Genomic DNA, 27,406 nt, shown 5'->3' with positions numbered 1-27,406 from the left:
TCCTGTAAAACTTAGAATGTTGTTAAGCCTGGAGCTTGGTTGGCCAGATCCTCTCCAGAGATTCAACAATCTCAAGTTCACCCCTTCCTATCTATGGTGCTACAAATCTTGCACTCATAGTAGGCAGTCACTCACAGTCAGGGCAGTGTCCAGGCAGGTTAGAAGGTCAGAGGCCTGTTCTACTTTGTCTCTGAAGCCTGAAAGTGAAAGTGTTAGTTGCTCAGTCATGTCTGACTCTTTGTGACCTCATTGACTGTAGCCTGCCAGGCTCCTTTGTCCTTGGGATTTTTCAGGCAAGAATACTGGAGTGGGTTGCCACTTCCTTCTCCAGGGGATCTTCCAGACCCAGGGATCAAACCTAAGTCTCTTGCATTGCAGTCAGACGCCCTACCATCTGAGCTACCAGGGAAGCCCTTCTCTGAAGCCTAAACATGACTATTTAATTTTCCTAACAGATGGGGCATGTGCTTTTAGGTTCATTTACCAGTATCACTGGCCTTTCCTTGTGCCTCAGACAGTAAAGAGTTTGCTGCAATGCAGGAGATCTGGGTTTCATTCCTGGGTCAGGAAGATCCCCTGGAAAAGGGAATGGCTACCCACTCCAGTATTCTTGCCTGGAGAATTCCATGGACAGAGAAGCCTGGCAGGCTACAGTTCATGGGTTGCAAAGAATCAGACACAATTGTGAGACTAACACTTTTCCCCCTTTCCCTGTCTTCCCAGTTCATCCCTGTCCAATTTCATCTATTAACATCATCTGCAGAGGCTCTCTAGGTAGTTGAATCTATCACCTCAGCCATAAAAGCTGTCTTTACTATTTTATTTCTTGACAGAGAAAGTCAACAATTTGCTCCAAACACTTGTTACAGTCACGAGGAAATCAAAGAAATTAAATACACTTATTTTTTGAAGCTGTCAGAAAGAAACTAATACACTTCGCATCTTCAAATTTTGTGTTTCTCATCTCTATCTTTCATCTAAGTTTTATTATTCAGTCCTGATTCACAAACCCATTTCCATACATTTCCCTGCAGCCTGACCCCATGGGTAGAGAAGGGCTCTCCTACTCTTCCACAAAATAGGTCTTGTGTCTCTTTTCCTGGTTCCCTCTCTCTGTTCATTTATCTACATTCCTCATTTCACTCCCAATAATAGCTTTGCTTCTATCAGTTCCATCCATCTAATCAATGCATCAGCTATTTTTCAACAGAGCTAGGGGAGTTTCAGCTCTGCGTTCTCCAGATTAGAGTTCAGTGAAGCAGTTGAAAAGGAAAGAACAACAGACTGAGAGGGGAGATGGATACCAATCAGAGAGTAGGAGAGTTCAGAATGAGCCCCAAGTCCACTCCTTCTGTGGGTTTATCCCCTAACCCTGAAAATCAGCTCCAGCTTTGCAGTCTAAAGCATGGCACCTCAGAGGACAGGACATTTCCTGTTCTCTTATGTTGAAATAAATGTAATTTTATTTCAAAGTCTTAACTCTGATTCATCAACCAGACAGGTTCTGCTTTGACACTATAGTGACTTGAAACGTAGAGAGTATTGTTAGAATTCTCAATTTCTGTATTGACTAATTATTTGGGTTTCACAAGAGCATGCTTTCTTGAAATAGTTGCCTCACTATGTCCACTTTCTCTCATCAATTGGAGTCTTCATTCAACTTTCTCATTGGCCATTCTGCCCTTACTTCCTTAATCCTTCATCAACTCTTTAAGCAGCCCTTCTAAGTGAAAGATTAAGAAAACTGTGTTCCCATCATTCTACCCAATAACTGTCCTGAAATAGGGCCACACAGTACTAGTTCAGCAAGATGCTCCTAAAAGGAAAGTTTCATCTCCTGTAAGATTTGCTAAAGCTACCCTACTACATCATGTTTTAACATATTCATGACACAAGCAAACGAATAAAAAACTTTGAAAGTGCCTCAGTTAGCAAAACAAAAAATCATTCAAATATCCCTCTGTATTTTCTGTACTTAATCTACCATGGAATCCCACCCTTTCCCTCCTTTCTGATGAAACATTAAGTCATGTCTCCTGAAATAAATGTTTCATGATGAATATTTTAGTAAATGTTTTCCCAGCATCATGATGAATTTTATTAGCTGAAAATGCTTATTCGCTTTTCACTGCCTTTTTCAACCTTATTACACACATGTAAATTTCAGTTCTTCTCATTGTAGATGACTTTGTCCTTGACCATGTGGTTTGCTTTGGTTGACAATAAATATAGATACAACATGAACAATGGCTTAAAATGGGCTTATAAAGTTGAGCTTGTCCCCTTGCACTTCTGCAATGATCATGAGAAGAACATGCTCCAGCAACCCACCAGTCCCAGATGAAGAATGAGAGACACATAAAGCCGAGCAGCCCTGGCCAACCCACAGACCTATAGCCTGAAGCAGGGCTTCTCCAGCTGACCAGTAGAGCATGATCAGGAGATCAATGCTTATTTTGTAGCCTCTGAGATTTTGAGGTTGCTTGTTATACAGCTATAGCTAATTAACATGCTAAGTTTTATTTCTAGAAAATATCTGGCTGCACATGAAAAAAAAAATTGCTCTCTGGCTTTAGTGACCTCATAGTAAGGGAGAATAGAAATAAACAACTAGTTATAATGCAAGACAAAGCAAAATGGAAGTACCAGTAGTAAATCGTGGAAACACAGAAGTAAAACTGATGTCCTCCATAAGTTCCTAAGCAAGAAGGCAGAATTTTGACTTGTGCTTAGAGGAGTGAAAGGATTACACTACAGGAAGAAAGATATTACAGGTTGTCTTTGTGGAATGGCATGAACACAGAGTTTAAGTGTCTTCCCTCTCAGGGAATGGTATTGCTCTTTTGTGTGTGTATATATTGGTGTGCCTTTGTAACTGAGAAAACTAGAAGGCTACCTAAGATCACATTACTAATATATGGGAGAATGGGGCTCTATAACATAGGTCTTCTGACTCTAGTTCTAGACTCCTGTTCTATAGTTGTTTACATAGCCTGCTATAGAATGGAAAACAAAAATAGAAAGTTAGCTTTCTGTTGTGCCTGGAAGTAACCACTGGGGCCCAGAAGTAGGCAAATAAAGTGTGTATATTACTGGTGATTATCACCATCATAATCATAATCATAACAACAGTAAAAATTATAACCCCCACAATAAGAACAAAAACTGCAGTAGCCATCATACTTGCTGTTTATTACTAACCTACTATGTGCTACTTGCTAGTGTAAGTACTGTTTATATGCTATCTTAATCTGTCCTTCACATAGGGAAGGGGCTAATATTAACCCCATTAAACAAGATGAAATAACTATGTAACAGGTTAGATCACTTTCCCGCGGTCAAATTCTAAGTGGGAAGTGAGGACGTGAAACCATCCTTGTCTCTTCCAGATGCCTGAGCTCTAACCACTGCATTAAAGTGTTAAACTTACAAAAAAAAAAAAATTATAATCCCCTCTGAGGGGCTTTTAAAAAATACTGATGCCTATGTCTTACTCCCACTAAATTAGAACCTCTGCTAACAGAGTCCATGGCACCAAATCATATTAAAAGCCCTCCTTGTTATTCGTTAATACTGCTGGTATTAAGAGCCACAGAGAGAGCAAAGCAAAAGGCACAGGCAGGCAGGCCAACTGGATTCAAAGTGTTCACAAAGAGAAAGAAGGCAAAACACATTAACTAGACAGATACCAAATAGGGTAAAGCTGACCTGGTGGTGATGGTTGGTGGTTTAGTTGCTAAGTCGTGTCCAACTCTTGCAACCCCGTAGCCTGTAGCATGCCTGGCTCCTCTGTCCATGGGGCTCTCCAGGCAAGAATACAGGATCTTTTCCAGGGGATTACCATTTCCTTCTCCAGGGATCTTCTTGATCCAGGGATCAAATCCAAGTTTCCTGCATTGCAGGCAGTCTCGTGCACTGCAAGCATATTCTTTACCGACTAAGCCACTAGTTTATAAATCAACTGGGAAAACCTTGGAATTAACTTACTAATAAAGGCAGTGTTCTAAATGGAGACAGTTTTCTGTAATAGCCCACTGGGGCATAACTGACCCATATAATGGGCAATCTAAAGTACCAATAATGTAGATTGCATTTGGGCTCTTCACAGTAAGAGGGAGAGAGAACAGAAGACAGATTGTACTATCTTTCCTGGTCTGATTGTTTCACAGTGGTTCTGTTTTGATTTGGGCACATTCTAACCTTACCTTCTATAATTTTTGTGTGTGTGGGGGTGATATTTTCGTCTGGTTCTGGTATCAGGGTGATGGTGGCCTTGTAGAATGAGTTTGGGAGTATTCCTCCCTCTTCAGTTGTTTGGAAGAGTTTGAGAAGGATAGGTGTTAGCTCTTCTCTAAATGTTTGATGGAATTTGCCTGTGAAATCATCTGGTCGCACACTCTTCTTTGTTGGAAGATTTTTAATCACAGTTTCAATTTCATGGCTTGTGATCGATCTATTCTTATTGTCTATCTCTTCCTGGTTTACCTTGCCTTCTGAATTGTCCCATGTGCCTATCACCAGGTGCCTCAGATCTTCCCATTTCCCTTAGTTTCACATTGCCATGGACACACTCAGGTCCTCGAGGCAAATTGATCTATGATATGTCCATCTGCCAATGACATAGTTCCCCAAGGAACCATTGCTGTCTTGCACAACTCCTCAGTGAGGCTTGACCCAGGCTCAGATCAGCTTAAGGCATCCCCTGAGAAGCACCCAGCCCTACTTCTTGAGGGGACACATCACTTCCCACTGGGGCGATCACCACATCAGGGCGGTAATGAGGCTGCACAACATCTCCAACAGCTGCTGAGCTAGAGTCAGTGCAGCCTCTGGATGTAAATACTTCTCCTGCCTGCTCCTCATGTCTTCCTCTGTCAGTTTTCATTTTGCCAAATCAGACCTCCCATTTGCACATTTCCTCGTCCACTAACAGTTTTTGTGAAGACCTCACTGGCTACAGGCCCAACAGCAAATGATACAAAATGCTCTCAAGTATGTACTCCATTTTATACAAGTTTAGCCCAAGTGCAAGATCACTTTTTTCCTCATCAGATCCCTGTGAGCAATGCAAGGTAATTGCCGCCTCCTCCTTTTGTCAGGTGATAAACTGAAGCTCAAAATGGAAAGAGTGTTAGGAGTTTCAAATACTAGTCAGGAAGGAAATTGTGCCAGCTCATGACTTAGTTTTTATCAGGATTGGAATCATGTGTTCAGTCAACAAACACTTTCTGAACACCTAGCATGTGCTAAGTATTAGGATAGCACCTGTGGTGGCGGTGGTTTAGTCGCTAAGTCGTGTCCGACTCTTGCGACCCCATAGACTGTGGCCTGCCAGGATCCTCTGTCCATGGGATTCTCCAGGCAAGAATACTGGAGTGGATTGCCATTTCCTTCTCCAGGGGGTCTTCTCAACCCAGGGATCGAACCCAGGTCTCCCACATTGCAGGAAGATTCTTTATCAACTGAGCTAAAAGGAAGCCCCAAGGATAGCACCTAGAAAGAGATAAATAGATAATGGTAAGTATTCTGAAGAGTTGATCACCTAGAACAGATATCCACAAACCTGGGCCGAATTTGGCCCAAAGCCTATTTTGCCAAGTCAAGTGTTATTGAAACACACCCAGGTCCTTCATTTGTATATCATCTCTGGCTGCTTTGTGCTACATCAGTGGAGATAAGCAGATAATAGAAACCGTGTGGGCCACAGAACTGAAAATATTTACTATCTGAGTCTTTCCAGAAAAAATATTGCTCTCCCTCATCTAATAGAAAGAGGCTTAAGTGAAACCAAGTGTTGCAGGTGTTATTATAGAATTCTGTGAGGGGTATACAGTGTGGGCTCAAATGAAGCAGGGGGTGGTCTCGTGAGAAAGACGATGTCTTGAAAGTTATCCAAGCAGAGAGGCAGGATACAGGGATTCAGGCTGAGGTGGCAGTATGAGCAAACTAATGAAGAGGAGAAACAGCAAGGCTCATTAGGCATTAGGGTTAGGGTTAGGGTTAGGGTTATGATGAGGGTGGGCCAGGGTGGAAGAGGAAGTCAGCAAAAAGTGGTGATCAGAGATCTTGAAAAAAGGGTTTCATATGCAAACCTAAAGCCACTCACTGTGGGCCAAAGAACCTTTGAGTTTTTGTGTGACACATGCAGGCTATGGTAAAACTGAAATTTTATATTTCTCTCCCAGGCTGAGCAAACCCCCAGGAGGATTTAGAATTCAGTAACCACTGTGCCATTATAGAATAAGATGAGGCATAGTTTCAGCTGAATAAATTGAATCTCTGTTAAATGAGATGTCAAACTCTTTCTTCCCCTTATAATAGTTCATGACAGTAGCTAAGAAAGAGAGACACAAGGTATTGTGGGATCAGATGGTCAAGAAACCTGGCTTAATCTATGGGAGTTGAGCAGATTATCCGCAGGAAGTGATACTGAAGCAAGATTTGAGACCTGAGTGCATATTAGCCAGGGAGTCTCACATGAGAATTTTGTCTAAACATTTCAAAATCTGCAAAACCAACAAGTTATCCTCCAATGGTACTCCTCTTCCTGGCTTCTGTCCCTTCTACGTGTTGTTGTTGTTCAGCCTCTAAGTCGTGTCCAACTCATTTCAGCCCCAGGGACTGCAGCACTCCAGGCCTCCTTGTCCTTCACCAAATCCCAGAGTTTGCTCAAACTCATGTCCTTTGAGTTGGTGACGCCATCCAGCCATCTCAACCTCTGTTATCCCCTTCTCTTCCTGCCTTCAATCTTTCCCAGCATCAGGGTCTTTTCCAATGAGTTTGCTCTTCGCATCAGGTGGCCAAAGTATTGGAACTTCAGCTTCAGCATCAGTCCTTCCAATGAATATTCAAGACTGATCTCCTTTAGAAGGGACTGGTTTGATCTCCTTGCAGTCCAAGGGGCTCTCAAGTGTCTTCCCCAACACCACAGTTCAAAAGCATCAATTCTTTGGTGCTCAGCCTTCTTTGTGGTTCAGCTTTCACATCCATACATGACTACAGGAAAAACCGTAGCCTCGACTATATGGACCTTTGTCAGCAAATGATGTCTCTGCTTTTTAATCCTCTATCCCTTCCACATGATAAACCTTCAAATCTGACAGTAGCCTTCTCACCCAGACTACAGAATGGGATACTTTCATGGTACTTCAGACTTCTCTCTCTGATCTTTAGTGATTTTTAAAAGACAGAGGCCTTTACTACAAAGTTCACATCTCATTCATTTCTGTATCCAAGTACCCGGCACAGAGTCGCACACATAATAGGCACTCAGCAAATGTTTGTAATAATGAAGGAAAGAATCCCTAAATCAAATAATTTACTCTTTTTTTTTAATTGAAATATAGTTGATTTACAATGTTGTATTAGTTTCAGGTGTACAGCAAAGTGATTGAGTTTATTTATATACATATGTATATGTATGTATATAAAACTTTTCAGATTCTTTTTCATTGCAGGTTATTGTATGATATTGAATATATTTCCCTGTGCTGTACAGTAGGTCCGTGTTGGTTATCTACTTTACATACAGTGGTATGTTCTTTTAATCTCAAACTCCTAATTTATTACCCTGTCCCCTTTCCCTTTTGGCAACCATACATTGATTTTCTATATCTGTGGATCTATGTCTGTTTTATAAATAACTTCATTTGTATCATCTTTTTTTAGATTCCACATATATGTAATATCAAATGATATTTGTCTTTGCCTGATTTACTTCGCTCAGTATGATAGTCTCTTGGTCCATCCATGTTGCTGAAAATGGCATTATTTTATTCTCTTTTATGACTGAGTAACAAAGGTCCGTCTAGTCAAGGCTATGGTTTTTCCGGTGGTCATGTATGGATGCCAGAGTTGGACTGTGAAGAAAGCTGGGCACTGAAGAATTGATGCTTTTGAACTGTGGTGTTGGAGAAAACTCTTGAGAGTCCCTTGGACTGCAAGGAGATCCAACCAGTCCATCCTAAAGGAGATTAGCCCTGGGTGTTCTTTGGAAGGAATGATGCTAAAGCTCAAGCTCCAATACTTTGGCCACCTCATGCGAAGAGTTGACTCATTGGAAAAGAATCTGATGCTAGGAGGGATTGGGGGCAGGAGGAGAAGGGGACGACAGAGGATGAGATGGCTGAATGGCATCAATGACTCAATGGAAGTGAATCTGAGTGAACTCTGGGAGTTGGTGATGGACAGGGAGGCCTGGCATGCTGTGATTCATGGGGTCGCAAAGAGTCAGACATGACTGAGTGACTGAACTGAAGTGAACTAATATTCCATTGTATGTATACACCAACTCTTCTTTATCCATGCATCTGTTGATGGGCATTTAGGTTGCTTCTGTGTCTTGGCTATTGTAAATAGTGCCACTAAGAACATTGGGGTACATGTACCTTTTTGAATTAGACGTTTCATCTATTCTAGATATATGCACAGGAGTGGGATTACTGGATCATATGATAACTTTATTTTTAGACTTTTTTGAGAAATCTCCATATTGTACTCCATAATGGCTGGACCAATTTACATTTCTACCAATGTTTTCTAGGAAGCTCCCCTTTTTAGACACTCTCTCTAGCATGTGTTATTGTAGACTTTTTGATGGTGGCCATTCTGATCACTGTGAGATGATACCCCACTATAGTTTTGATTTGCGTTTCTCAAATAATTAGCTATGTTGAATATCTTTTCATATGCTTGTTGGTCATCTCTATGTCTTCTTTAGAGACATATCTTCTGTCCATTTTTTGATTGTGTTATTTTCATTTTTACATTAAGCTTTATTTTTTATTTAAATTTATTTTCAATTGGAGGATAATTGCTTTATAATGTTGTGTTGGTTTCTGTCATATATCAACATGAATCAGCTATGAGTATACATATGTCCCCTCCGTCTTGAACCTCCCTCCCACCTCCTACCCTATCTCACCCCTCTAGACTGTCACAGAGCACCAGTTTTGATCTCCTTGCATCCTAGAACAAATTTCCACTGGCTATCAACTTTTCATGTGGTAATGTATATGTTTCAATATGACTCTCTCAATTTGTCCCACCCTCTCCTTCCCCCTGTGTGTCCACAAGTCTGTTTTCTGTGTATGCATATCCATTGCTGCCTTACAGATAGTTCATCAATACCATCTTTCTAGATTCTATATATATACATTCATATTAAAATATTTGTTTGAATAATCATTCAGCCAGTTTTAGTGTGAACTCTAATGTGTGTCAGAAAACATCACAGGGAACTTAGTAAAGATGCAAATCTCTGAACCACACCTTCAGAGATTCTGATTCTATCAATCTGGAGTTTTCCCAGGCATTTGTATTCTTACCAAGCACCTTGGATGTATCTGAATCAGGTGGTGACCACACTTGGAAAAAAGCTACTTTAAGCCTCCAAACATCAAACCAAGAAACTTTTATTAAACTTGCTATTTAGAAGCAGCAAATGCATTTCAGTTATTTCTACCTAGAACAGCTTTTCATTTGTTCATGTACATATTTTTTTCTTCTTGAAGTATTTTTTGCTGGGATAGCTCCCCTCCCATGCTGAGAGGTAAGTATGCTTCATCTATTACATTCTTTTCAGGCCTCCTAAGGAGATAATAAGGCATTGCAATTGATTGTAATTTATTAATCAGAGCAGGATGTTATGGAGTTTGGTAGGGATGGGGATGGGGAGGGAAGCACCATCTTGAAGTCTAGTATAAATGTAAGGGAAGAGCTGAGTGATAAGGGAATAAGACAGAAATAACTCCAAATCACAAGATGTTTTAAGCTCGTCCCCTATTTTACACTGTAGTATCATGACATATAAAAAGGGCATATTAAAACCTGACTGGTCTACCAGCATAGCCAGGTGAGGTTTATTCTATAAATATTTATTGATTGCCTATGAGGTGACAGATACTAAGGTGCTAAGGATCATAGAAGAAGACAAAATTCTAGCCTTATAGAGGCATAGATAAAACAAAAACATATAATTACATACATTTATGTTATACTGTCAGTAAGTAGAACTGAATGATGTATTAAAGAGGAATGGGAGAGTGCAGATGAGATCTCCTGTTATGTAGGAAGGTCAGGGAAGAACTCTCCAAGGAGGTGCTATTTAGGCAGATACGTAAGCAATGCAGAAGAGCATGCCTTGTGAAGAACTGGTGGGAGAAACTTCAGGAAGAGGGGGTGGCAATGCAAAAGACTGAGGAGGCCATCAGAGGACAAGGAATGGATGCTGTATGTTGAAGGAACAGCAGAAAAGTCTACATGACTGGAACAGAGTGAGTGAGGGAGGAGTGATAGATGGATCACACAGAAGTAGCACACTGACAATCAGTCCATGATAGGATGGTTTTATTCTCATGGGATCACAAGCCACCAAGGACCGTATTGGTCATTTGGTCCAATCCATTCACTCAACAGGTAGAATGACACAAGCCTAGAGAGGTTAATTGGTAAAAAAAAGTGAAAGTGAAGTCATCTAGTCATGTCCAACTTTGCGACCGCATGGACTGTAGCCTACCAGGCTCCTCCACCCATGGGATTTTCCAGGCCATTTCTTTCTCTATGAGATCTTCCCAACCCAGGGATTGAACCCGGGTCTCTGGCAATGTAGGCAGACACTTTATCGTCTGAGCCATCAGGGAAGCAACTAACTGGTAAAAGTCAGCTGGTAAAGAATCCGCCTGTAATGCAGGAGACCCCGGTTCAATTCCTGGGATGGAAAGATCCACTGGAGGAGGGATAGGCTAGCCATTCCAGTATTTTTGGGCTTCCCTGATGGTTCAGCTGGTAGAGAATCTGCCTCCAGTGCAGGAGACCTGAGTTTGATCCCTGGGTTGGGAAGATTACTTGGAGAAGGGAAAGGCTACCCACTTCAGTATTCAGACCTGTAGAATTCCATGGACTGTATAGTCCTTGGGGTCACAAAAAGTCAGACATGAGTGAGTGACTTTCACTTTCAGAGAGGTTAACAGATTTCTCTTACGTAGGAGCCTAAGAAAAAACAGTGCTTATGTTTTATAATATGTAATAGCATTTTTGTTGTCATCTTTCATGATGTTCTTCTTCATCTTCCATTTTTCTTTTCTTCCTTTCTCTTCCTTTCCCTTTCTGCTAACTCCTTCTCTGAGTTCCCTTATTTCTCTTCCCTCTTTTCCTCCTTTTTTCTATCCTCTCCTCCTTTCTTCATCCTGCTGTCTCTCTTCTTCCTAATGACATCAGTCTTTTCTAAGTCCCTGGCCTGTGGTCAGTGTTAAGTCAAGGCAACAGTATTTATCCCTATAAGAAAGCAGGTCTAACCAACAGTCAGATGATTTCAAATCCTGAGATCTGCAAACCTCAAACTATCACTGCCCTAGTTCTCCTTCCCTTTCTTTAAAAGATACTTGTTATTTTGACTAAAAAAATCCCTTTTCCTAGTGTCTAATGTACAAGCCACTTCCATGATTACAGAGGTTGTGTATCTCCACCTAGTGCAAGATATTTGATACAGAAGGTCCAAAACAAGACTCAAGTGTGGCTAAATTCAAACAGAGAATCTAATATAATGGGCCAGGTGTTAAGTGTATCTAGCTGCCATCAGGTATGTGTGTTAGTCACTCAGTCGTACCCGACTCTTTGCAACCCCATGGACTGCAATCCACAAGGTTGCTCTGTCCATGAGATTTTCCAGGCAAAGATACTGGAGTGGGTTGCCATTTCCTTCTCCAGGGGATCTTCCCAACCCAGGGATCGAACCTGGGTCTCCTGCACTGCAGGCAAATTCTACCATTAGGTAGAGAGGACTACAAAGACTTTAGACAAACCGCAGGAAACCCCTGCTCCTCTTAGAGAGGTCTGTTTGTTCTTATCTGGCCCATTTCTGAAAGCAGAAGTCTAATTCAGCCTAGAATCTTATGAGAGATGATAGGCAATCATGGTACTCTGAGCAATGATATCAATGACCCAAATAGATGTCTTTTTTTCTAAACTGTGTAGAAGCAGTGCAGTGTGAGTTCATCACATCCTCTCCCCAGCATACCTTCCCAGGTGGATCCTAATACAAATCCCTGACCATTTTATTTGGTTGGCCAAAAAGCTCATTCAGATTTTCCCATAAGATAGAACAGAAGAAAATGAATGAGCTTTTTGCCAACCCAGTATTTCAATTTCATATTTCTAACCACATAGCTGGAAAATACAGAGCTGGCAGCTGTAGAAATTGATTTTTCTCTTTTTTTGTAGAAAGAATCCTTTGCTGTCAAAACAAAGCATATTCTTTCCCTTGGAAACAAAGTAAAAGGTATTACTGGGAGTCCTTTTATCCTGCCAAGTAGCCAACATCAGTCTTCCACATAGCTTTTCAACTCTTTCAACTCTATCTGCTGCTGCTAAAAACAGAATAGCTACACGTATATTACTAAATCTTGAAAAAAGTAGCAGGTCAAAATTGATTCCCATGCCTAGTCTTCCTGGGACTCAGTTTCCTCATCTATAAAAAGAGGGAGTCAAATAAAGGAGGTTTAGGTTTGCAGCAACTCTACTATCCTATTCCATCTAGGTTATAATTTCTTCACATTAGGAATGATGCTACTTGGAAAATAGAATGAGTCTCAGACTTTTCCTTCATCTCTCTCCTTTCCAATAATCAAAGAAGATATTCCCTGTGTCTTTTGATCTTAATATTATTAAAATTGTATACTTTTTATGAAATTTCAGAGTGAGTAAGAAAGGATTAAAATTTGGTTATAAGTTGCTGTGAGATGCTAGACAGTACCTCGTGATGGTGTTGGGATTCAGCCTTTGAACTTGATTATATTTATAGGTAGTATTTAAATATGTAAGAGAATTTGCTTATGAAATGTATATGTTTAGATAAGGAACCAAAAACATCAGAGAAAAGGTTTGGCAAATCCCCATCCAAAATGAAATGATGAAACTGAGCAGAATTGTTAAAACAACCATTGTAGAGTTCTCTAAGGACTTCCCTGGTGGCTCAGATGATAAAGCATCTGTCTACAATGTGGGAAACCCGGGTTCGATCCCTGGGTCGGGAAGATCCTGTGGAGAAGGAAATGGCAATCCACTCCAGTACTACTGCCTGGAACCCCATGGACAGAGGAGCCTGGTCGGCTATAGTCCATGGGACCACAAAGAGTCGGACATGACTGAGCGACTTCACTTTCACTTTCAGAGCTCTCTCTGAAACCATACTCACAGAAAACTAGTCAATCTAATCATACTAGGACCACAGCCTTGTCTAACTCAATGAAACTAAGCTATGCCCACGGGGCAACACAAGACGGGCGGGTCATGGTGGAGAGGTCTGAGAGACTGTGGTCCACTGGAGAAGGGAATGGCAAGCCACTTCAGTATTCTTGCCTTGAGAACCCCTTGAACAGTATGAAAAGGCAAAATATAGGATACTGAAAGAGGAGCTCCCCAGGTCAGTAGGTGCCCAATATGCTACTGGAGATCAGTGAAGAAATAACTCTAGAAAGAATGAAGGGATGGAGCCAAAGCAAAAACAATAACCAGCTGTGGATGTAACTGGTGATAGAAGCAAGGTCCTATGCTGTAAAGAGCAATATTGCATAGGAACCTGGAATGTCAGGTCCGTGAATCAAGACAAATTGGAAGTGGGCAAACAAGAGATGGCAAGACTGACCATCGACATTTTAGGAATCAGAGAACTAAAATGGACTGGAATGGGTGAATTTAACTCAGATGACAATTATATCTACTACTGCGGGCAGGAATCCCTCAGAAGAAATGGAGTAGCCATCATGGTCAACAGAAGAGTCTGAAATGCAGTACTTGGATGCAGTCTCAAAAATGACAGAATAATCTCTGTTCATCTCCAAGGCAAACCATTCAATATCACAGTTATCCAAGTCTATGCCCCAACCAGTAACGCTGAAGAAGCTGAAGTTGAACGGTTCTATGAAGACCTACAAGATCTTTCAGAACTAACACCCAAAAAAGATATCCTTTTCATTATAGAGGACTGAAATGCAAAAGTAGGAAGTCAAGAAACACCTGGAGTAACAGGCAAATTTGGCCTTGGAATGTGGAACGAAGCAGGGCAAAGACTAATAGAGTTTTGCCAAGAGAATGCACTGGTCATAGCAAACACCCTCTTCCAACAACACAAGAGTAGACTCTACACATGGACATCACCAGATGGTCAACACCGAAATCAGACTGATTATTTTCTTTGCAGCCAAAAATGGAGAAGCTCTATACAGTCAACAAAAACAAGACCAGGAGCTGACTGTGGCTCAGATCATGAACTCCTTATTACCAGAATCAGACTTAAATTGAAGAAAGTAGGGAAAACCGCTAGAACATTCACATATGACCTAAATCTAATCCCTTATGACTATTCAGTGGAAGTGAGAAATAGATTTAAGGGCCTAGATCTGATAGATAGAGTGCCTGATGAACTATGGAATGAGGTTTGTGACATTCTACAGGAGACAGGGATCAAGACCATCCCCATGGAAAAGAAATGCAAAAATGCAAAATGGCTGTGTGAGCAGGCCTTACAAATAGCTGTGAAAAGAAGAGAAGCAAAAAGCAGAGGAGAAAAGGAAAGATATAAGCACCTGAATGCAAACTTCCAAAGAATAGCAAGAAGAGATAAGAAAGCCTTCTTCAGCAATCAATGCAAAGAAATAGAGGAAAAGAACAGAATGGGAAAGACTAGAGATCTCTTCAAGAAAATTAGAGATACTAAGGGAACATTTCATGCAAAGATGAGCTCAATAAAGGACAGAAATGGTATGGACCTAACAGAAGCAGAAGATATTAAGAAGAGGTGGCAAGAATACAAAGAAGAACTGTACAAAAATGATCTTCATGACCCGGATAATCACGATGGTGTGATCACTCATCTAGAGCCAGCCATCCTGGAATGTGAAGTCAAGTGGACCTTAGAAAGCATCACTACGAATAAAGCTAGTGGAGGTGATGGCATTCCAGTTGAGCTATTTCGAATCCTGAAAGATGATGCTGTGAAAGTGCTGCACTCAATATGCCAGCAAGTTTGGAAAACTCCGCAGCGGTCACAGGACTGGAAAATGTCAGTTTTCATTCCAGTCCCACAGAAAGGCAATGCCAAAGAATGCTCAGACTAGTGCACAATTGCACTCATCTCACATACTAGTAAAGTAATGCTCAAAATTCTCCAAGCCAGGCTTCAGCAATATGTGAACTGTGAACTTCCTGATATTCAAGCTCGTTTTAGAAAAGGCAGAGGAACGAGAGATCAAATTGCCAACATCCACTTGATCATGGAAAAAGCAACAGAGTTCCAGAAATGAAGAGCCTAAGCTATTCCATTTTGTAAAAGAACTCCATATTGTAAAGGTACCGGGCAAACAGACTTAGACTTTGGATATTGCCTAAACTTGCTCTACTGTGCGTGAGCCAATCAGCCCTTAGGTTAAACCTCCTGACTTTAAGTTCAAGAATTTGTGATTTACCTTGAAAGTAATGATTTACATTTGTGATTTACCTTGGAAGTAATGAGTTACATTTGTGATTTACCTTGGAAGTAATGAGTTACATCTGTGATTTACCTTGGAAGTAATGATTTACCATGGAAATGAAAACCAATCAGAACCCAACACCTAACCCTTCCACAGAAGGTAACCAATTAGACATCTCCCAACCCGGAAACTCCCATTTTTTGAATTTTTCACGCGAGAAAACCCTATATAAGCAATGTAACCCAGAGTTCGGGGCTCCTCTCTTTAGCCGCTGCATCGGTAATGGTGGGAGCCCCAGCTCGAGCTTTGCTTTTGCATCGGATATCGGCTCCCTGGTGGTCATTGGGAGATTTCGCGACTTGGGCATAATAGAAAAACATCTATTTCTGCTTTATTGACTATGCCAAGGCCTTTGACTGTGTGGATCACAATAAACTGTGAAAGATTCTGAAAGAGATGGGAATACCAGACCACCTGACCTGCCTCTTGAGAAATCTGTATGCAGGTCAGGAAGCAACAGTTAGAACTAGACATGGAACAACAGACTGGTTCCAAATAGGAAAAGGAGTACATCAAGGCTGTATATTGTCACCCTGCTTATTTAACTTATATGCAGAGTACATCATGAGAAACGCTGGGCTGGAAGAAGCACAAGCTGGAATCAAGATAACCTCAGATATGCAGATGACACCACCCTTATGGCATAAAGTGAAGAGGAGCTAAAAAGCCTCCTGATGAAAGTGAAAGAGGAGAGTGAAAAAGTTGGCTTAAAGCTCAACATTCAGAAAATGAAGATCATGGCATCCGGTCCCATCACTTCATGGGAAATAGATGGGGAAACAGTGACAACAGTGTCAGACTTTATTTTTGGGGGGGCTCCAAAATCACTGCAGATGGTGATTGCAGCCATGAAATTAAAAGACGCTTACTCCTTGGAAGAAATGTTATGATCAACCTAGATAGCATATTCAAAAGCAGAGACATTACTTTGCCAACAAAGGTCCGTCTAGTCAAGGCTATGGTTTTTCCAGTAGTTATGTATGGCTGTGAGAGTTGGACTGTGAAGAAAGCTGAGCACCGAAGAATTGATGCTTTTGAAGTGTGGTGTTGGAGAAGACTCTTGAGAGTCCCTTGGACTGCAAGGAGATCCAACCAGTCCATTCTGAAGGAGATCAGCCCTGGGTGTTCTTTGGAGGGAATGATAGTAAAGCTGAAACTCCAGTACTTTGGCCACCTCATGTGAAGAGTTGACTCATTTGGAAAGACTCTGATGCTGGGAGGGATTGGGGGCAGGAGGAGAAGGGGATGACAGAGGATGAGATGGCTGGATGGCATCACCGGCTCGATGGATGTTGAGTCTGAGTGAACTCCAGGAATTGGTGATGGACAGGGAGGCCTGACGTGCTGCGATTCATGGGGTCGCAAAGAGTTGGACACGACTGAGCGACTGAACTGAACTGAACTGAAAAAAAAAAAGATGTACAACTTGAGAGTTGTGAGTTAAGTTTAATTTGGGGCCAAATGAGGACTGCAGCCCAGGAAGTAGCATCTGAGGTAGCTCTGAGAGACTGCTCAAAAGCAAACGTGAGGGAAAGTAAATATCTAAGTTTTGGTGAAGGGTGAGTTCAATACCATGAAACACTCATTTTACAAAAGGGTTTTTGTCAGTCATGAGGGTCTCTTGCCACCATGAAGGGATTTAGTGCTTCTCTAGATAAGAGGAGATACAAGGATTAAGATAATAAAATCTGCTCCTAAAAATATCCAACTGTTTAAAGACCTGTCCCACTAGATTCCCTGGAGCACAGAGTGCCTCTCCATGCTGAACTCCCTCAAGGACTGTTGAAGGTCAACAGCTATAGCAGCATGGGGCTCAATCTCCATAGAGGCAGATGGCAAATGCTTCTGTTGTTCAATAGTTGGCAATGCTCTGGTAAGTGCCAATATGTAGTTGACACTATTAAAGTCTAAAAACAGATTATCTTGAGCTGCAATAAGAATCATAGCTTATTTCTGATCAGAAACAATAGAAGACATGAAACAATGGGATAACATATTTAACATGTGGTAAAAAGAAGTTGACAAATAATTCTATATCCATCAAAACTATCCTTTAAGAAAGTGAATGTGAAATACTTTCCTAGGTAAGCAAGTATGGGAAATATTCATTCCTAGCAGAAATGTCTTAAAAATAGTCCCAAGGGAAATCCTTCAGGTTAAAAGAAAATGACACTAATGGTAATTTGAATTGACACAAAGAAACAAAGAGCATTATTCATTGTCACGTAGTCTGCAGAAAGTAATTGGCTCTATCATGTGTTATTGAATTAGTGCCAACAGTGACTTCATTCACCTTTTGGACTTAAACATCATCAATGTCATTAATTTTAGTTAGAAATATAAGCAGAATAAATTCCCTGCTACCCAGAAGTTCAATGACAGTACTGGAAAAATTGTATTGTAATTTTTTTGAGTGGAGGGCCAAGAGTGAAATTTTTCTGAACAAAAAAACTGCTCTCAGCAAATATTGAGTACTGAATGGATTTGAAAACTAACTGTTGCTGCATACTTCATAATATTTCTGACTAAATTCAACCTAAAACCACAAGAGAAAATAGCATATATATACGACACATATTAAAATATATATTAAACTTTATTAAAATCAAAAACTTCTATCCATCAAAGGACCCTATCAACAAAGTGAAGATATTATCTACAGCATGGGAGAAAATATTTATAAACCGTATATCTGATAAGGGTCTAGCACCCAGAATCTTTGGAGAACTCCTACAACCCAAAAACAGAATAGCAAACTATACAATTTTAAAATGGGCAAAGGATTTCTCCAGAGAAGATTTATAAATTGCCAGCAAGTATATGGACTTCCTTCGTGGTTCAGTAGGTAAAGAATCTGCCTACAGTGTGGGAGACCTGGTTTGGTCCCTGGGTTGGGAAGATCCCCTGGAGGAATAAATGGCAACCCACTCCAGTATTGTTGCCTGGAGAATCTCATGGACAGAGGGGCTTGGAGGGCTATAGTCCATGGGGTCACGGAGAGTCAGACATGACTGAGCAACTAAGCACAGCACAGCACAGCACAGCAAGTATATAGAGGGCTTCCCAGCTGGTTCACTGATAAACATTCCACCTGCCAAGCAGGAGAAGTGGTTTTGATCCCTGGGTCAGAAAGATCCCCTGGAGAAGGAAGCGGCAACCCATTCCAGTGTTCTAGCCTTAACAGAGGAGCCTGGAGGGCAACACAGAGAGTTGGACACAACTTAGCAGCTAAATAATAACAACGACATAGTACATGGAATGATAATGTTTCATTAGGGACATGCACATCAAAATCACAGTGAAGAATAACTTAATTGCCTCACACCCAGTAGGACGAGCTATTATCAAAAGCCCAGAAGCCAGAAGATGGCAAATGTTGGTGAGAATGTGGAAGAAGTGGAACCTTTGTGCATTGCTGATGGGAGTGGGACATGGTAGAACTACTGTGACAAAATCTGTCAGAAAGACAAGCATTAAATCAGCATATGACTCAGCAATTCCACCCCTAAGTTTATACCATCCCACGCTCAATTGAAAGCTAGTACTCAGACAAATATGTATATATACATATTTATAGCAGCATTATTCACAATGGCCAAAGGCAGAAACATCTGAAGTGTACATCAGAAACATTGTAGATGTATATACCATAAAAGATAAATTATGATATATACATTTACAAAGATCCCTGGGTCAGGAAGATCCCCTAGAGGAAGAAATGGCAACCACTCCAGGATTCTTGCCTGGGAAATTCCATGGACAGAGGAGTCTGGAGGGCTACAGTTCATGGGGTCCCAAAGAGTCAAACACAACCGAGCAACTGATGCACACACAGCACAAAGTACTTAGCAGTACTCACTGAGAATGAACCTTGAAAACATTATGCTGAGTGAAATATGCCAAAGAAGGTCAGATATCATGTGACTCCACTTAAATAAAATATTCAGAATAAGGAAGTCTACATATTCTGAAAGTAGTCTGGTAGTTGCCAGGAGCTGAGATACTGGGGAAATGGAATGCAAGTTCATAATGGGTACACTTTCCTTTAATAATGATAACATGTTTGGAACTAGATAGAGATAATGGTTGCAAAACATTGTAAATGCACGAAATGCCATGTTGAAAGGGTTAATTTTATGTTATTTGAATTTTACCTCAGTTCTAAAAAATTTACATGCTCATAAATTGATAGTACTTTTAGTAGGACCTGTTTATGCAGAAAGAAATTTTCAAAGATGAAGTATATAGACTTTAGTCACAGATCAGTATTGCCATATAAGTATTTACAATCAATTTTGATCATAGTGAGTCAATTCCTAGGCAGGTTGATAAGAAGTCCAGGGTTCCCAAGGAAGAGAAAGAGGTCTGGGGTTCTCAAGGAGAAAAGGACAAACTTTTTTTTCTATATGTCTTAGTCAATATAACAATGTATCTTGCTCGAAGACGTGTTTCTCCTTAACAAGAACCTTCTGACTAATCTTGTTATCTTAAAATGTATATTATGGGAGTGGGTCTGGTAAAAGTCTTTCTACTGTTAATTCTAATCCTGTCATCTTAAAATGTAAATTGTGGGAGTAGGCCTAATAAGATCTTTACAACCTTGAGACATTCTTTAGATTTATTGTAATAACCAACTGAAAAAGTATGTAACTCCCTTTTCTAGGACTAGCCAGTGGGGCACCCTCCATCCCCCTTCTGATGTCTATGTCAGAAGCTGTCTCTGTCCCTTTTCCACCTTAATAAAACTCTGCTACACAAAAACTCTTGAGTGATCAAGCCTGGTCCCCGGTCCCAAAGCTAAATCTTCTTCAGAGATCACAAGTCTGACATCGTTCACTGTAAGCTATCAATAGGAAATACTAATTTTTACCCCGATTAAAAGAGATGTTCCCCCTCCATTCCACTCTTTTCATTAGTAGACCTGTACTACAAAAGAGTTAACTAATAGTACATTTGTATTTTGTTAACAGAAACATTGCAGAAATTTCTTTTCTTCCTTGTTATGTTAGCATATCAGTTTTCTATTTCTACATAACAAACTACCACAAAATTAGAGGCTGAAAACAGCACCCATTTATTGCCCCAAAGTTCTGCAGGTCAGAAGCGTCAGTGCGGCATCACTGAGTTCTGCTCAGAGTCTCACAAGGCTGAAATCTAAGAGTCAGCTGGGCTACATTATCATCTGGAGTCGAGTTCCTATTCCAGTCTCATTCAGATTGTTGGCAGAATTCAGTTCCTTGGGTATAGGACTGAAGTCTTCGTTTTCTTGTTAACTGTCTGGCTAGAGGTCCCTCTCAGATCCTAGAGGCTGCCTTCTGGTCCTAACCACAACTTGGGAACTTCTTCAAAGCTATTAAAAGAATCTCTGTCTGTTATGACTAAGTCTTATATGACATACCATAACTACAGAAATGACCATCCCAGTATTTTTGTCACATAATGAAACCAGTTATGGCCCTACACCCTAGTCAAGGAGAAGGCAGTATGTGCTTGGTATAAACCAAGAGGCAGGAATCTTCAGGGCTGTCTTAGAATTCAACCTGTTAAAATATTTACTATCTAGCCCTTCACAGGGAAAAAAAAAAACTTGCCTACCCTGATCTAGCTGCTTTCTTTTATGCATGATTTCAGCTGCATACGCCTACCCTGATTCTTTTAAACCGAGAGCATGTGCACGGGAGGAGGTGTATGTATACCCCAGGCAAAAAATTGGACCATTTCTGTGAATTCAAAAAAGAATAAACACTACCTCAGGTCTATACCTGCTTATGTAGTGTCTAGCTGTTCAGTTCTCTCCAGTATAAGCTCTTTGCCGGCACTCTGCATTAGCATTTAAGATAGAAAAGTGAGGGCAGTGCCTAGATGTTTCTGAGCATCTCAGCTTCCTTTTTTTCAGCATCCTAAAAATCCATTTCTCCTCAGCTCCTTGCTTTTCTCAACCAAATACATTGACTGTAACATTCTCCCAATAATTTTAAATGCCTTCTGTTTCAAACACAAAATTCCTTTTGGAGTTGAGGTTGATTTCTGAACTGTGTTCTTTTCCATTATTTTTCTGTCCAACTCTGAACTGGTACCATTCTGCTTCAACTATCGTAGCTGGTTGTTCCATTTTCCTGACAGGGTTAATTTCCTCTTGATATGCTTCTTTTTATGAATCCTTCTCATGTGGCTTATTTATTGTGGTTTTGTTATTGTTGTCATTTTAACCACTTAAGTGAATGTATTTATCTTCACATACTGGGTCAGGAAACTGAAGAGCAATGAGATGCAATGTCCTTCCCCAGGTGTGTGTTAAAGCAAAAGTTAAATCTCAGAGGTATCATCCCCTTCTTTGGAGTTTTGCATTTATTTTATATTTTTGTTTGTGTGTCAATTTTTTCTATACCATTTGTTGTTTGTGCTTTCCCAGTATTTTGTAAAACCCTGCTTGAACAGTTTGAATGTCAGTTGTGATAAGTGTACCCCAGGGCATTTGCTTGAGACAGCATCCAACACAAAGGATTCACGGTTGGGTTATCACGTCTCTGGGGGCTCTGTATGATGGTAGCAGTTGCAGAAGGCAAAAGTTAGAGCATCTCAGAGAAGGGGTAACATTTAGAAGACAGAGCCATGGGTCACTTTATCAAATTTTTTACTAGAAAATAATTTCCAGCTAACTGAGAAGTTTCCTGAATAGTGAAGAGCATACTCTTTACTCAGATTCACCTCGTGTTATCATTCTGTTCCATTTGCCTTCTTTCTGTCCCTACACACAATGACTCTTTTTCCTGAATATTGGAAAGAAAATTGCATACATAATTGGCTTTTATCCCTAAATATTTCAGTGTGTATTTCCTAAGATGGAAATTCTTTTCTACAACCACAGCATGGTTCTCAACTTCACTGAACTGAACATTAGTAAAGGAATTCTATCTAATCTGGTGACTGCATTTCTTGTCAGTTTAGCCAGTAATATCTTATATTGCATTGTTTTTCCTCCAATACAGAATCCCATCTAAGATCACATATTGTGCTGCTCAGTTGCTTCAGTCATGTCCAACTCTTTGCGATCCCGTGGACTCTAGCCCCAGGCTCTTCTGTCCATGGGATTTTCCTGGCAAGAATACTGGAGTGGGTTGTCATTTCTTTCTCCAGTGGTTCTTCCTGACTGCAAACCCTTCTCTCCTGCGTCTCCTGCATTGCAGGCAGATTCTTTGCTACTGAACCACTGGAAAGCCCTTCAGTTCAATTCAGTTCAGTCACTCAGTCATGTCCGACTCTTTGATACCCCATGAATCAAAGCATGTCAGGCCTCCCTGTCCATCACCAACTCCCGGAGTTCACTCAAACTCACGTCCATTGAGTCAGTGATGCCATCCAGCCATCTCATCCTCTGTCGTCCCCTTTTCCTCCTGCCCCCAATCCCTCCCAGCATCAGAGTCTTTTCCAATGAGTCAACTCTTTGCATGAGGTGGCCATAGTACTGGAGTTTCAGCTTTAGCGTCATTCCTTCCAAAGAAATCCCAGGGCTGATCTCCTTTAGAATGGATTGGTTGGATCTCCTTCCAGTCCAAGGGACTCTCAAGAGTCTTCTCCAACACCACATTTCGAAAGCATCAATTCTTCGGCACTCAGCTTTCTTCACAGTCCAACTCTCACATCCATACATGACCACTGGAAAAACCATAGCCTTGACTAGACGGACCTTTGTTGGCAAAGTAATGTCTCTACTTTTCAATATGCTATCTAGGTTGGTCATAACTTTCCTTCCAAGGAGTAAGCGTCTTTTAATTTCATGGCTGCAATCACCATCTGCAGTGATTTTGGAGCCCAGAAAAATAAAGTCTGACACTGTTGTCACTGTTTCCCCATCTCTTTGCCATGAAGTGATGGGACCACATGCCATGATCTTTGTTTTCTGAATGTTGAGCTTTAAGCCAACTTTTTCACTCTCCTCTTTCACTTTCATCAAGGTTTTTAGTTCCTCTTCACTTTCTGCCATAAGGGTGGTGTCATCTGCATATCTGAGGTTATTGATATTTCTCCTGGCAATCTTGATTCCAGCTTGTGCTTCGTCCAGCCCAGCGTTTCTCATGATGTACTCTGCATAGAAGTTAAATAAGCAGGGTGACAATATACAGCCTTGACGTACTCCTTTTCCTATTTGGAACCAGTCTGTTGTTCCATGTCCAGTTCTAATTGTTGCTTCCTTCCAGGGAAGCCCTTAGGGAAGCCCTAAGATCACATATTATTTTATCATGTCTGGAATATCCTATAATTTGCAAAAGTTCCCTAGACTTCTACTTTTATCACATTACCAGTTTTGAATTCTAAAGTATTTTTCCCCTTTGGGGGAAAGATGGGGACATTTCCTTTAAGGAACTCAGTGAACAGGCAGAGGGGCCTCTCTCATCAGAGAAGTAATAGACCACCTTTCCCAGGATGTGGGATCAACAGAGACCTCAGTGCCCCAGTTCTTGCATTGAGGAACAAGATGCTCAAAACAGAAAACCAAAAAAAGGATGAGTTGTTTGCTAGGGTGGATATGTCTAAGGAGAAAAGGGAAAAGAGAGCAAGTTACCTTGAAACCAACTAGGTCAGTGTCAGCTGTCCAGTGACAGTGTCCAAGACGTCCTTCTTCCATCCCTCCTGGAAAGTCTGTGTCTCCCATAAGGACTCACCAGCAGGTGGCAAGGGTGCCAGGTCCCACGGGCTGTTGTCACTACTACCATCTGCTCAGTATTATGGGATGTGCCTTCCTCACTGAGCCCTGAAGTCTCCTTCCATCCATGTAGAACCTTCTCTGAAGAGGATAACCTGTTTTTCCTATCCCCCAAAAATGTTCTTTAAAGATATGCTTGTTCAAATCAGAGAGTGAAGGCCTCTGTGTCTGCTGCATTTGGGTCCCAGTAGCTCATGCTCTGATAAAGGGCGCACTTGCTTTGCCTCCAGAAGAGCCCATTCTGGAGGGAAGCTGACAGTGGGATCACACATCCATTACCATCCAGTGTTTCTTCATTTTCATCACTGAGAGACTCTATCCTTAAAATATTTTTTTCTTGAATTTATCATTTAAAAGTTTCACAACAAAGACATATTATAAAAGTCTGTAAGAGCCTGTGAGGGTGAGAAATACATTGAAGTCCCAATCCCAGTGCCGGCTCAAGCAGCCCTTCACCCTACACCCTGGCTCTCCTGAACTCTACAGGGCAGTGGGGTGGATAGGGCCACATAGGCCTGCTATGGCCAGAAATCCTCCATGAAGAGTAAAAGACAAGCGTCTCACATATCACCCTGTGAGAATGCAGTCTGGGGAGGCTGGGTCCTGAGTCTGGAAGAGTTGGGGGAAATCTGTGTTTCTCAGTTAAAGAGCTGACTCCTTAACTCAGACCCCTTTCCCTTCCCGATGAAGACTCAGAGACGGGCGCTCCCTGCTCCACTACACTCTGCGGCTCTGCCTTAGTGAGGTGGAGAGCAGCCATGGCTTCCCATTGTACACGCTCCAGGAGCTGGATTTCCGGGGGGGGGGGGGGGGACGGTGGGGTGGGTGGGTGGGTGGGTGTGGGTGTGGGTGTGGGTGGGTGGGTGTAGCTGTAGGGATCCCTCTCCTGCAAGAGCTGTAACCTCATTATGCAGTGATGGCTGTCCTTGTTGGGGAGCATGGGGGATCAGAGCCCCCTTATATTACACGCATAGTCACTCAGACGGAGTCTTATCTGTGGCTTTCATTTTTCATTTAGCTTCTTCTGCTCAGGTCAAAGAGATTAAAATTAAGGACTTAAGAGAGGAATCAAAATATTAACAGCTTTTGGTTTGTTTTTTTGTTTCCCTTGACCTCTTCTGATGACAGTTGAAGGTCATAGAAAAATAACCTCAGGCTATTGAACCTGGTTGGTTATTATTCTCTGTGTGACCTTTGGCAAGGTCATATCTCACAGTCACTGTTTTTTTTCAGCCACAAGATGGAAATCTCAACTCACCCAATGTGGCGCTTTAGTCACTAAGGCATGTCTGACTCTTGCGACCCCATGGACAGAGCATCCTAGTAGGCTACTGTCCATGGGGATTCTCCTAGAAAGAATACTGGAGTGGGTTGCCATGCCCTCCTCCGGGGGATCTTCCCGATCCAGGAATTGAACCCCGGTCTCCTGCATTGCAGGCAGATTCTTTACTGACTAAGCTATGAGGGAAGCCCAACTCACCCAATAGGTTGTTTTAAATGGGAGGGAAACCCAGTTATCAGCTGTTCTCTTGTTCTGGCGAGCCTTTGTTTCAGTGGGCTGTCTCTGTGATCACCCAGCAACCCCTCAGGTGCATATCTTCACACCTCCTCCAGCTTCTCTAAAGGATCCACTCACACAAGTGTCCTCTTCACTAGCAAGACTGATTTTGCTGAAGCTTTTGTAAGCTCGAGGAGGATGTTTTTATTACATACATGATTTTTTTCCACTTTCGTTACTTGTTTTTTTCTCTCCTAAAGAGCATCAGCTGAGCTGCCACAGGTAAGACGAGAGCAAAGATGCTCATCAGCCCTTTGTTCACAAAGGCGGACCAGTCCAGCTGGTTGCTCTCATTCCCTCTTGGGGAACATGAGTTCTTTATCTTGACATTGTTAGGCACAATAATTTTCTACCCTCTTAAGCCTTGAGATAAAATCCCTGAGGCTCTGAAACTCTAAGGGACTTACAAAACAGATTTCAAAAAAATAGGCTAGAGTCTTTAATGAGAGAGTGGTGTCCTTGTTGTAAAGAAAATTTTTAAATCCCCCTGGGGGCAGACTACTTAGATTAAATGCTGGTTCTGCAGTTTCCTACCTTGCTGGGGCAAGTTGTTTCCTCTTGGTAAATTGTAATTTCCCTGTCTCTAAAATTTTACATTATATGGTTGTTGTTATGATTAAATGAGATGATCCCTAAGAAGGGCTTAGCACAAGATCAGGCTCATAACCCCACAAATGTTAAGAAACAGATGTGTAAAAATGCCGAATACACAGTGGACTTTCAGTAAGGAGAAGCTATTGCGTTTTCATAGGCTTTTATGTGAGTCAGATGATGTCATGTTTTCGCGCACATTAAAAGGGTAGAGATTTAAAGCCCTGCTGGGGAAATATTTTGAATTGAATATGTGGTTGAGCAGAGAGCATTTCTCTGCTCATTGACTCAGAACTGTCTGTGAAAAGGAACCATCCTGGATGGGTTTTAGATATTTAAGTTTTCGTATGTGTCCAGGAACCTTTTGAATTTAGGAGGATGCTTTATCTTCCCCTTATCATTTCCAGACCAAGGTGCCATTGTTCTTTACTTCTTATTAGGTAGTATCTGGGTTCATTGGGTGGTCTTTCACTTTAATCAGAGATCTGGCCAATAGGAATCAGTTCTACAGGTAATTATTAAACTTTAATCTCATATGGCTTTTGGTGACCTGCTTCATTATAGACAAGGTGAAGTGCCACTCAGATTTCCTTTCATGGCAAGACATGTTGCCCCGGTTGTCAGCAGGCAGCCTCAGCTGATAGCTGCTCTGGGCCTTATGTCAGTGCAAGAGGACACACAAAGGCAGGCCCTTCTGAGGGAGCCTCATGTACAGTGACTGATCAAGCCAGGGACCGGAGGATGTAGACGCCCTGTTGTGCCGGTACTTCGGGGAACAACGCTGTAGGGTTGGGTTCACTGAGGCTTTGTACGGTCTGCAACTCAGTTGGACTTCTCCATCTGCCCAATTCTTCTTCCACTTTCCTTCCACATGGATTGATCCCTGACAAATATCCTGCAAGTTCAGTTCAGTTCAGTTCAGTCACTCAGTCATGTCTGACTGTTTGCAACCCCACAGACTGCAGCACGCCAGGCTTCTCTGTCCATCACCAACTCTCAGAGTTTGCTTAAATTCATGTCCATCAA

This window comes from Ovis canadensis, chromosome 5 (genome assembly GCF_042477335.2).
Source record: "Ovis canadensis isolate MfBH-ARS-UI-01 breed Bighorn chromosome 5, ARS-UI_OviCan_v2, whole genome shotgun sequence".
Classification (NCBI taxonomy): Eukaryota; Metazoa; Chordata; class Mammalia; order Artiodactyla; family Bovidae; genus Ovis; species Ovis canadensis.
This window is presented reverse-complemented; position numbering follows the sequence as displayed.